Genomic DNA, 12,724 nt, shown 5'->3' with positions numbered 1-12,724 from the left:
TGTTTAACCATCGAAGACACACAAGCGCCACAGGTGCTTATACACTAAATTCTTATAACTTGCGTCAGTATGAATTTATGGATCACTTGACAAAATGTTACTGAATTTGTAATATACACTGTATACACTGCTAAGCGACTACAAAATAGGAAGCATGGATAAATAAAGTATCATGCCTCTCAAGGAATACAAGAACCCGAATGTGCCAGCATGTTAAAGAGACACCAACACTATGCGCTACAAGTATCCATACATGGAATTTTTAGCACACTTGTAACAACGGTCACAGTGACGCTAATCGTATCAGACAACAAACACATCGTACAAACGACAAGTATGTACACAGAAATAGACAGCTATAATCTGTTCTACTGCACTACAGTCGCACCTCCGTATAAGGAAGTAACATCGGTACGATAAATTAGTTCAGCATATCTGATATTCGTTGTGACAGTAGAGATGAAGATAGACGCAAACAAATTGCCAGTCTGGTTCGCGGGAAAATTCCACATGCAGAAACGCTTTATTCTACTTGTTACCCAAAGGGTGGAATACTTACGTGGTGCTTGTAGGATTTGAAAGTAATAAGACTGGACTATGAGAATCTGTATGAGATTGAGGTTCCTGAGACAGCAGAATACCTGCAACCTTGTAACCCACATTGTAACTAAGGTTTTCATGTGACTGTCCCCCAAAAAAGTGTGGTGGCGAATTGTATTTCGATATTTATTGTTATTTCTTATACTAGCGTTCTGAGCCTCACTTGAACGAAATATTTCTTCGTAGTAGTCAATATCAAAGTTTCTTTCGCGTTTTCGGTTACGTTATAAAAATAATAAAAGTCACTGAAATGACGCGTTGCCAACCAAAGTTGATATTTAGTTCGCTACAACCGATAATTCACGATATCAGTATTCATTATAACAATGTCCAACTTAGAAGATTCGATGGCACTTGATGGACTTAGTTGTAAGAAAAAAATTCACGCACCTTGCTCTAAATCGCGGAAGGCTGGGCCACAGCAGAGCAGGTGGGCGCCTAGATGGTCCTTGGCTTGCTTTTTATCCTCTCACCTCTCTCTTTCCCACCCCTTACTATGCTATACAAGGCTATGCTCGCTCTCTCCAATAGGTTTTTTCGCCAAGGATTTCAATCCTTCTTTATTATTATTTCTCTTTCTTCCTCTCTCTCTCTCTACTCGTTCTTTCGCCCGTCAGAGTTATTGCATCCGACACCGCAGAAAGTGCGCACGTGTTCCGGGAGCGAACCAGAAGAGGAAGCAGAAGACAACAATAAAGATGAGAGCGCGTGCCGGTTCATGATGATGATAATTTTGTAACTGCCGACACACGAACATCGAGCGTAACAGCTCTGCTGTCAAACAGACAAAGCATACTTACACACATAAACTTACATCCGTTGACAACAGCTGCTACATGTGTACTCGAGCGTGTGGCGAACACCCATCGTGTCAGTATGACTAGATAGTTGGGCGAACTTGCGACCGTTCATTTGTACGTGTGAAGCAGGGCACTTACGGTGCCACCACACGTTCGCTCAAGCGCGGCTTCAAATTAAAGTGCGATTGGAAAGCGTAAGCCTTATACGCCTCGTAAAACGCAAACGGTAACCGTCCACATCAACTCGAGTCATGCATAAAATCAGCAGCGCGTAAAGACGTCATAACATAACGGCATCATGCGTCACATATTCCCAAACCTAGCGACATCACCACATGATATTGTCGCTTGGGCAAACTTGGAGACAGATGCATAAAGAAGCGGGCGAGTTATTATCAATGAAGTTTTAAAAAATCTACTTTCTTTGTTTTTCCTTATACTTTTTAGCATAGTGCGCCTATAAAAAGGGTGCATATTGGATGTGAACCCCAATGGCAAGAAGACCAGCCACTGCCGATAGAGCCAAAGACACAAGGGCACACCTAGCTTAAGCCAACATGAACAGCCTCCGTGCTCGATCTGGTTTTATTTAAGTGTTTGGCTTCCTTTCCAAATGCCTTTATTTGTGACCTACGCAATAAAAGTTGCCGAAAAAAAGAAATCAGTGTCCTTTCTATCCTTAAAGCAATCGTCTACATGAGACAGCAGATGCATCGTATGGTGTCTTTTAAGTGTATCTGACTGACTCTTCGCCACTCAAGGGGCAAGTTCAACCAAAAGAAGCACTTGCACTCCTATGAATGAATGAATGAATGAATGAATGAATGAATGAATGAATGAATGAATGAATGAAAAAGATACGCTCAACGCCTTTGAGAGTTGCCTATGTGATGAATCAACGTAAAGTATTATTGAAAGTTGCGCCTTCCCTAGAACGTTGTTGTCCGGTGGCATCGGCATGTTGTCTTTCATCTTCTTTCCAACGTTCATCACAGTCTGGAACGGCCTCAAAGCAGTCGGATCCCGCCACCACCGAAAATAAAGTTTGGTATTAAATTGTCGGAAGGTATGAAATTGTCTTGTGTGTACATTCCTTCATGTCGGCTCTACATCTTGTCCTGAAGAGGAATCAAATGCGTCAGTTTTTCTACGCCGACTCAATGAGAAATCTCTGCGTCCGTCCCCGTGTCACTATCATCGTTAGCGACAAAAAAGTGTCTAAATGAAAATTCATTTCCTTGGCGTTTTTGGGTTTGAGCCTGGCCTTGAAGCTCATTATAGGCACTCAATACTTGCGGTTTACATCGGGGTATTCATTGCTCTTTTACATTCCCATGACACTCTTTGGTCGAGGATTATTTAACTACTAAATTCTCCATAATCGCCCGAACCTCTGTCTTGTCGGGCGTTTCATCATATGTTGTTGATCTTTTGACTGTTGACCTGCACAGATTATACTTAGTAATTAACCAAGGAAAACTATTGCGCACTCGTGCATTTCACCTTTGCTTCAACTTCCGTACAACTATATAGACACGGCCTAATTTTTCATCAAGGTGCGTTTCAACAAGCTGTATTTGTGTATGACCTTTCTTGAATATGCCCTGCGAAAATGCCCATTAATCGATGAAAAGACGCTCGACGTAAAGAATTCACCGATTAATGACTAAAAGTGGCGAACTATTAATCGTTACTCTTTTGAAATAGAAAAAAATAGGCGGCCAATCACGCCGTACAATGGCGAAGCTGTAACGTGCGGCCCCGCTCTTTATCACGAGCTGAGATCTATCAAAGTGTTTTCTACTTTAGCTTTTGATATCTCTATGAGCAAATTTAAGAAATGCATGCTTATATTTTGGTGGCACAATATCAATATCAACATCATCTCCGTTTAGTGCACTCTCGACTGCGTCCACAGAGTTGCACATGCAACGGAACGGCGTATTTCTGAAGGAAAACTGAGTACTCATTCAGAAGGACAAATGAAAAAAAAATGTCGTCTAAAGACCATAGAAGAGGGGCTGCGTGAGATATAAATGCCATCTGGCAATACGTCGGGAAACATGAGTGCTGTGTTGCGGGCTGGTAGTCCCGGCGCAGCAGCAGGCGAAGACCGGCGGTGACCAACGCGACCGGCGGGGACGCCAGCCAGCCCGAACACGCGGTTTGGCACGAAGCGCTGAAGCAGAAGAAACGTCCGCACTCAACGAGTACTCTCCACACACTCCTTTATTTACACGTCGCCTGGGTAAAACAGGAATGCCAAACCGGCGCCCCATAGCATTCGTACAGTGCAATACAGAACCGAAACCGAAACACAACAATGAGCTCGTGCAGAGGGCACGGAGGAAAGCAAGTTTCAGCGCAGTCGCATTTTCAGTGCAGCTTAAGAAACTAGGGTCTTTACAATTACGTATGTATGTATTTTCTTTTAAAGAAACACACCACCTAATACTTACCTAGTGATGTTGAGCCTCAGATATGCGTAATGTTTGCTTTTTGGTGAACAATGTACACAAGTATGAATCTAGTCAGTTGATCTAGATGGCTGGCCCTTGGGCAAGTGGTTCAACTTTGACCGAGTGGCTGAATCTAGTGACGTGCCGACAAGCAGAAAGACAGAAAGACCAAAATTTCTCCGCTTAAGTATTCCAAGAAAGACTATCGTCTTTAAAACGCAAATTTTGACTGCTATGTAACGCCCAGTGTTTTATAGAAGGTACAGCAAACTTTGAACGCGTGTTGCATTCCGCCAGAAAAAACTCAATATTTCCATGTTCCTTTTAACAACGACCAACGTATCTATTAAACACCGTCAAACTAGCAATGCAAATGGGCCACCAAAAATAAATAAAACACGCTTGTAGCCTGTCCGGAGCCGTCAAAGCACCGACGTCGTTCAGCACCTCCATGTAATGCAGCTCGCAAACATCGTAGTGCGTTTCCAGCACATTCGGATCTCTTGCAGAGGCATCGCACTTTTAAGTGCTCTAATACAGGAGGCGCATATCTAAAGCAAAAAAAATCACAGCATATCCACGGAGTGAATGATGATGAGTGGGCGAAGCTGCGGAGGTTCATCGGTAAACCGTGAATCTTCCGTGAATTCTGCCCAGTACATCATCACCGACGTGAGATCAGGCGCGTTTATACTAAAGGTTCGATGAGGGTTATGACGACTTGCAGCTCACTTTAATTTTACATGTACGCTGTGAATTTTCATTGTTTAATCACGCACAGGAGAAATCGCACACACGCGCTACCTTGGGGGTCAAAATCCAGTGCCTATATATACGGGGTGGTCAGTGAACGGTTGTGCAGCGCGAGCGGTCGGTTTTTTCAATCAAGACGCTGCCTCGCGACGCTGCCCATCGACGCTGCCTGCGTCGGCGCCGCTGCGACGCGAGGCAAGATAGGGGGGAGGGGATCGTAGGAGAGGAGAAAGAGGGGGGAGCGTAGGAGAGGAGAGGGCGATACATATCACGTACTGTCGCAGTGCATTGTCTTTAGGGAGCCTTCATGTGTGCACGCGCCCTCCGTTTTTAAGACTGGTTATGGGAGAGGGGAATGGGGAGTGGAAGTGGAGAGGGGTATGGGAGAGAGGGAGGTGAGGGGAAGTGGAGCGGGGAAGGGGAGAGGGTGAGCGGAGAGGGAAAGGGGAGAGGGTGAGAGGACATGGGGAATGGTCAGGGGAGTGGGGAGGCGTGTGGAGAGGGTATGCGCATGCGCAGTAAGGGTGGTCACGCCGCACACCACCACCACCACCACCGGACAGATACTGCCGTTTACTGCCGGCTGCCGGGAGATACGCCGGACAACGGAGACGTGACAAGGTTAGACTAAGAGGAGCTACGCCCCTAAAAAGTGCATTTGAGAAAGAATAGACCCCAGCATGCACTTCGCCTCTCGTAGACTTTCACCTGACGTTTCCAAATCAGTGGGATGTTATATGATATAAAGCGGACAACCATTTTAGGGGCGAAGCTCCTTATAGCGGCACCCGTTCGTCCCTCGTAGCGTAGTATGTAACCAGTCTTATGCTTTCACCTGCAAGGTGGTGCCGGTGGGAGATTTTTCCTGTTCGTTGTTGAACAATAAAAAATTCGCAGCGTTAGCTAAAAGCCGACTTCTTCTGTCTCTCATTCCCATTAGCAGCCATTCTTTACCTCCAAGGTAGTGCCTGGTGAGATTTCTCCTGTGCGTGATTAAACAATAAAAATTTTGTTCAAAACGCCGTTGATTGATGAAATAAAGCAACAAAAGACGCCAGATGTTTTGTAAAAGCAAAACGAAAGAACGCCAGATGTTTCTAAAGCAAAACGAAAAGACGCCAGCTGCTTAGCGAAAGACGCCAGATGTTTTCTAAGCAATGGTTTTCTAAACAATGAAAATTCACAGCGTACATGTAAAATTAAAGTGCGCTGCAAGTCGTCATAACTCATCGAACCTTTAGTATAAACGCGCCCGATCTCACGTCGGTGATGATGTACTGGGCAGAATTCACGGAAGATTCACGGTTTACCCATGAACCTCCGCAGCTTCGCCCACTCAACATCATTCACTCCGTGGATATGCTGTGATTTTTTTTTTGTTCTCGCCTCACGCAAGCCGCGCCAACAGCGGGGCAGCCTTTCCGGCCCTCAGTAGCGAGCACCGCGGTGCGGAGGGGGAGGGGGTGACGACCACCTCTGAAATTGCACTCTTTCCGTGCGATTGGCACGGCCGCAGAGAAAGCCGGCGGCGCGCTATCTCAGAGGCCATGGTTGTCGGCTCGTCCGCGGAAGCGAGTGCGCGCTGATGCGCGCGCGTTTTCGGCAGAGCGCGTGCTGCAGGTGATTGAGTTTCCGAGATGCAAAAAAAAAACCACGTCATTACACAAGCAAGTACGCACCGTTCTTATGCCGCGCAGTGCAGCATCAGCCTTGAGAAGAATATAAGCACTGAATTGAACTGCGAAACTGCATATCCAAGGGAAATGAAAAGGCAAAACACGAGCCAAGCTGTACGCAGATTCAAATCATCATTTATTTTGCGCGCCTTTTTTTATGCTTGTCGTACGGTAGATCGAGTGGTCCCTACGCATAGAGCAATAAAGTTTAGTCGACTCCTCCCATAACGACGAGCCCATTCAGCCCCTTCAGGAAAGAGCACACTGATGTGAGCACTCCAGCTGATGTGAAAACCCGCTGTGGACTCTGCATACCGCGGAATATTTCGTACAGCGATCGCAATTGCGTACCGGCACTGGTGCTCTCCTATATTCCTACTTGCGACCTGCGAACCCGAGGTAGCCGCGTGACAGAACGGGTTCTGTATTGTAAATTGATCACATAAATGCACAGATGACGGTTGTATTTTAGATGCGAAGTATCTTAAGGCGGAGCTCAATCCGGTGGTGGTGGTGGTGGTGGTGGTGGTGTGCGTTCTGACCACCCTTACTGCGCATGCGCATACCCTCTCCATACACCTCCTCTCCCCTCCCCTCTCCACACCTCCTCTCCACTTTCCCTCTCCCTTTCTCCTCTCCACTTTCCCTCTCCCCCTCTCCCCTCCCCCTTTCCACTCTTCCTCTGAAACGCGGGCTAGACATGCCGAAATTCTCTCCTGCTCAACGCCGCGATGAGCTCGAGCGCATGCGCGTCCCCTCCCCTTCTCTCTCCTCTCCTACGCTGCCCCCCTCTCGCCCGCCTGTAGGCCGCGTTCCCCGCTCGCCCTGTGAGAATTAACGGCCAGGCTAGATGGAAGATACGACGCGCGTAGCGTCCCTCTTCGCGTTCCACGACGCGAGGTCGGTAGCATGCCCAACGAACGCCAACGGAACGCGATCGTGCAAGTGCTCCGGCTTTTTTATCATTACCAGCTCGAATAGATTATTCTTATAAGCTTTTCGAAGTCCTTGTATGACTTACTGTACGCAGTCCTCACCAAAACTAATGCCATTTCAGACCGTTTCATATAGGTCGTTCATCCACTATATGACATGCATATTTGTACCTCGCAAAAGCGGGCGCTGAAGCTACTTAGCATTTCCTTTTTATTTCAAACGCGCAAATCGACTATATTGGTGCAGCGGATGTTGCAGCAGTCAGTTCTTTCTAGAGATTGACTACTGTGTGCAAAGCCACTTAAATTGGTGACAAAAATGTCGCACGTGTTTTTTATTTATATACATATACTGCCGCCTCATTGCGAAACATTGTAGGGGCGGGTACAGAAGTTGCTTGCAAATCAGGGATAACATAAAACAAATTAGCATACAAATGAACGCTAAAATGCGTGACTTAACAAGCACATAAAAAAAGCAAGTTATGCAAATGCGCGTATAACAAATCAACATTGCATCAAATAACACTTGTTAGATGGTAGAAAAAAGCCCAAATATAGATATACAAATAGCACACCACACATTTAAAACTCAAGAGGTACAAGTGCGTCGCAATCCGGAGGCCTTCAGAATACAGCGTTTCGAATCATCCCATTTGTAGCGACCGTTATCGATAACCAAAGTATCAAAACGCAGCTGAGCTGATTTCGCGCCGTTTCTTAAGTCAGTCGAATGCTGCCATAAATTTCTGCGCAGGAGGAGGATACGGGCAGAGAAATCCTCGTTTATGAATATGTTAGAGTTCGTGATTTTCCGAGAATTTTTCAGTATTTGTACTTTAAGCCTGTAGTCAAGCAGTTTTATTATGACAGGACGTCCTTTGTCCTGCCTTCGAGTGCCGAGTCAACGACAGCGCTCTATACCATCGAAGTGAATACCCAGTTTATCTGACAGTAGGCTAGTGACAGATGTGGCGGTTAAAGGAGGCCATGGACGACCAAGTTATTCCTTCTTGACCTGTTCTACAGGTCGTCATTTTTCACATCTATTTTTTCTATTGTGTTCTTTAGGGTATCTTCTCGAGTTCATGCAGGCGCTCGGCTGTGTCGTTGCTGCTGCAAGCAAGAGACTCTAATTTGGTCCAGCGGTCGTCGAATGATTAAACCTTGGCAGATAGGGCAGCTATGTCTTGACCAATGCGAGCCTGCCCAGCTAACAGTTCAGTTAACAGTTTTGCGGTGTTTGGCCGAGGGTTCAACTCAATGTCACCCGCAAGAAACAAGTACAAAACATAACAGCAAAGACAGGGATAGGGCAGGGTCCGGCAGCAATACAAGGAAGCGATCATCACTTCTACAACATTTGTAGTCATTACCATTGCCTACCTGCAAGACGAAAAAGACCAACTGCAGCAACCGAATGTGATGTCGCTGCCGGACCCACTGAGGAGCAGAGCGCTTCTGCAGAGTCTTTTAAACAGTGGCAGGACAGTTGAGGTTCCGGTTGAGCCAGGAAGTGCGCAGGAGCACCAACTTGACGAGGGCGGAAGGCTGGGGCGCAATGCAGATGGGCACTCGAAGCATAGCAGCGATGTACACGACTCCATGGGTGCGCGTGAAGAGCAATGAAAACAAGGTGATGAACTGCGTAGGCGCCAAACAGGTCCATCATCGCCAACGAAATTGTGACCATCGAAAATAGCGGCGATCTGCAAGGCGAAAAAGACGTAAATGCAGCAACCGAATGCCATGCCGCTGAAGGACCCTCTGAGACAACGCAGCACAAAATGTTACCACATGCTCAAGTGCTGCTGCGGAAACAGTATACACACACACACACACACACACACACGCACGCACACACACACACACACACACACACACACACACAAATATATATATATATATATATATATATATATATATATATATATATATATATATATATGTATAAATATATACGCGCATACGCGTGTGTTGCTCTGAAATGACATTGGAAAGCAATAAACAGCAGTCGTGTTTCTTTCTTCCCTCTGTTCAATTTTCGGAAACCCGCAGGACCAGGAAAGCAGCCCACCTCAAACTTGGGGAGAACATATGTGCAAAAACAGAACAGTAAAGCTAGCAAACGCGAACGCATGTTTCTTGCTTCACCCTTATGCAATGGTAACAGCTTGACGAGGGCTAGTCGGCTCATAATTAAATCAGAGGATAAAACAGCGCGACGAGGACAATGACAGCAAAGGAATGAAGCGCTTGTCCTATCGTCGTTGTTCTTTTGTCCTTGTTCTGGTCGTGGTTATTGATAAACTGCCCTTGTGCAGTTCATCCAAAAATTAGTTTACCAAGAAGCCCAGCTTAAAATCTGTTTTCGGGGAGACATGCCCGTTTCCGCGTTATTTTCATGCCAAACTCGGGTTGGCATAAGTTAGTCCATGCTGGTTGTGTCATGTTTAAACGCTTCTCTCATATGCATGCCCGTTTTGAAGCAGGGTGACTAATATGACTTTTTCAGTTTATTTTCATAATTAGGTTCTGGAAGTTCTCCTCATAAATGTTCTGGGCGATCATGGTGCCATTTGTTTTCACCACTCTAGAAGCATAGCGCGCTGATTTATTTTCTACCTTTTACTTTCTCGACCATCTCGCCAATACCGTCGCCAAAAGGGTGGCTTTCGTGGCCAGGCTCTTCACAAACATGTTCTACACCGTCTCCACCGACCCCGCGAGGCCACGACCCGCAGCTCAATATAACGCCAGAGGAAGCGCAGTGCGAGGTTAGCTCGCAAACATGCTCACATGAGCACCGCGAGCAACAACACGCGCACTGCTGCTCAGCACAGCGCGAGAGGAGAACGCGCGCACGAGCTCCTTGAAGAGCGCACACGTAGCGCGAGCAGAAAACGACAGGGAGAGAGAGAAAGCACGCGCGCGCGTGTAGCGAGAGAGAATGCACGCAGCCGCAATGAACTAAACCACCGGCAAACCGCCGTGCGCGTCCGCATAACCAGATTTCCGAAAAAAAAAGTCGCCCGCGACTTCCCACGGGGAGAACTCGAGTTAATGCGTCGCAGAGTGGTGGGGATATCGCGTGAATGTTGCGTAATTGGGTATGGTTTGGCAATGCTTAATTGTTACACGATGCGCACACAAAGTACGACTTGAAGGGCTCCAGCATGCACGAAGTTTCGGGTCCGCAGCTCGCCAAACGCTTGCCTTCAGCGTCGTATGCTCGTCTCTTCGCAGCCTTGTCCTCTGCGTTGCTTGCTGTTGTTGACGCCGACGACAGTGAGGGTGGGGTAACGTTGCCTTCAACGAGTGGTGGGACGCTGATTGAAGGTACTGTTGCTTCCATCGCATCTACTCGAGTCAAGCAAAGCATCAAGTCAAGCGAAAGCCAAGTAAATACGCCCTTGACTGAATTCCCAACGTGCGCTCCGCCGCTTATATACACACCGCCTGCGTTCGAGGGGGAGGAGGGAGGGGCGGAGCGGAGGAAGGGAGGGAAGGAGGAGGAGAGGGAGGGAGAGGAGAGGCTTGATGCCGGCACGAGACGAGCTGAGCATGCGCAGTGGGGGTGCGGACGGCGCCGCCGACGCCGCAGGTTCGACTAAGAAATGCTCCGCATTTAAAAGGGGGCGCTATTCAGAATGGCGCAGCAGCACCCCCTGGCCCGGGTTTTCTTGTCTATACTATTGATGTCCTCCACTGGCCTATTATGGGTGCTTCCGAGGAGTAACAATTATTCATTGTACCAGCGATTACAAAAGTATTTTTGCATCTTTTGTCGCTGTATCCATGTTTTAAGCAGCTCAGTATGGGAGCTAGATACCACGGCTGCAGTTTGTAAGTCAGGAATTGCCGTCAGTTTCTTGTCATGCAAGAAATCGGCAGGTATAAAGAGTTCTGGTTCCTATGGGGCAGGATATGAATACGTCAGCAATCTACTATTAATGACGGCTTGAATTTCTGTTAGGACCGTGCTCATTTGTCTATTATCTAGAAGTGACCTCTCTAGAGCTCTCCTTATGTTGTGTTTCACTGACCTAACCCTGCGCTCCCAAAATCCACCTCACGAAGGAGCACGGTGAACAGCGAATACCACGTAATGCTATGAGCAGACAGATAATTCCCAACCTCACTTCCCCGAATAGTGTCATAAACAGCACGAAATTTGCGAGAAGCACATTTTAAGCACAGATCACTGTCAGAGTAGAGCACTGAAGGAAATCAACGACGTGCAAATGAAACGCCGAAAAGCCTCCAAGAAACTATGCTGTTCAGCGCTAAAGAAGGTTTAGGTGAGTATCACGTACTACCGCGCAAGTGAACAGTACGATGTAGGATATTAGTTGCCGGCTCACTCTTCAGGTACACTGGTCCAATAAAATCAACACCAGCAATGTCAAACGCTTTGAACACATTCACTCGGTCAGCAGGTAGCGCCGCCAAAGGAGTCGTCGCAGGCTTCAATCTTTTAACGCACTGCTTCTCCTGCTTCACCCAGAAGGGCTATCGGTGTTCTGGGATGGTTGTTGTGAATCCTACGCGAAGAAGGCTCCAGTGCAAGCCCGTTGCGATGAGTTCAGTGTCGATGAGGTCACCGGGTAGCAGGATCGGGTGTTTGATGCCTGCGGGGTACACGACGTTCCGAAGTCTCGTTTGAATTCGCTGCAAGCCATCCTCCTCCGCAAGAATGGGGTGCAAATCCCGAATTGTCGTTGCCTTGGGGAGATCTCCTCCTTCATGGAGGGCTGCTAATTCAAGGCCGAATAATTGCGTCTGGGTAACGGACAGCCAATATCTTTCACATGCACCCGGGTTTCGGCACCAATGTAAAATCCGAAGACTTCGTTCTAATATGAACCGGGTTTTATGGACAATAGGCCTGAAGAGATGGAGCAGCGCGTCCCGACGCTGCCGTTTATTCCAGCGAAAGAACCAAGCTCCCCGTGCCACGCGCCATTTCTCGTCCGTCTCTTCTTCTAGCGAGCGCTGTCTACTGTTACTAACAGGCGGCAAGTCGGCTGTCGTCATGACAAATTAGTCTAGCGACAACGCGTTTGTGTAAGTTCAGTCAGGTTTGAAGAGATGTGGGTTTACCCATGTACTACCTCAAAATCAATACCTGATCAAATAATAGACCTAATTACTTACGCCCACCCGTTGCCACTACTAAACCTGAAAACCTTCGCGGAACTGGAAATCCCAGGCATAAAACACCACAGAGCCGCGCAAAATATGTGATGCCCAGATTTAGCCAACTTCGTCTAATAGTTCGTTAAGCTGCTTGACGTGGCTTACAGCGGCTCCCGTTCGTTGCACGTCTCATCAAATGTGTTATCTTTCCCGTATTCGAATTTGGCACGGCAAGCGAGTGAGATAACCGAGCGCGATCCGACTTGCGATATTGCTGAGCGAGTTGCAAGAATGAGCGGAGGCAAGAGTCACGAACAGAAAAAGTCAGCCACTTCCCACGCTTCGCCCAATTTAAAACGCAC

Source organism: Rhipicephalus sanguineus, chromosome 8 (assembly GCF_013339695.2).
Source record: "Rhipicephalus sanguineus isolate Rsan-2018 chromosome 8, BIME_Rsan_1.4, whole genome shotgun sequence".
NCBI lineage: Eukaryota > Metazoa > Arthropoda > Arachnida > Ixodida > Ixodidae > Rhipicephalus > Rhipicephalus sanguineus.
Note: the sequence above shows the minus strand (reverse complement) of the source record.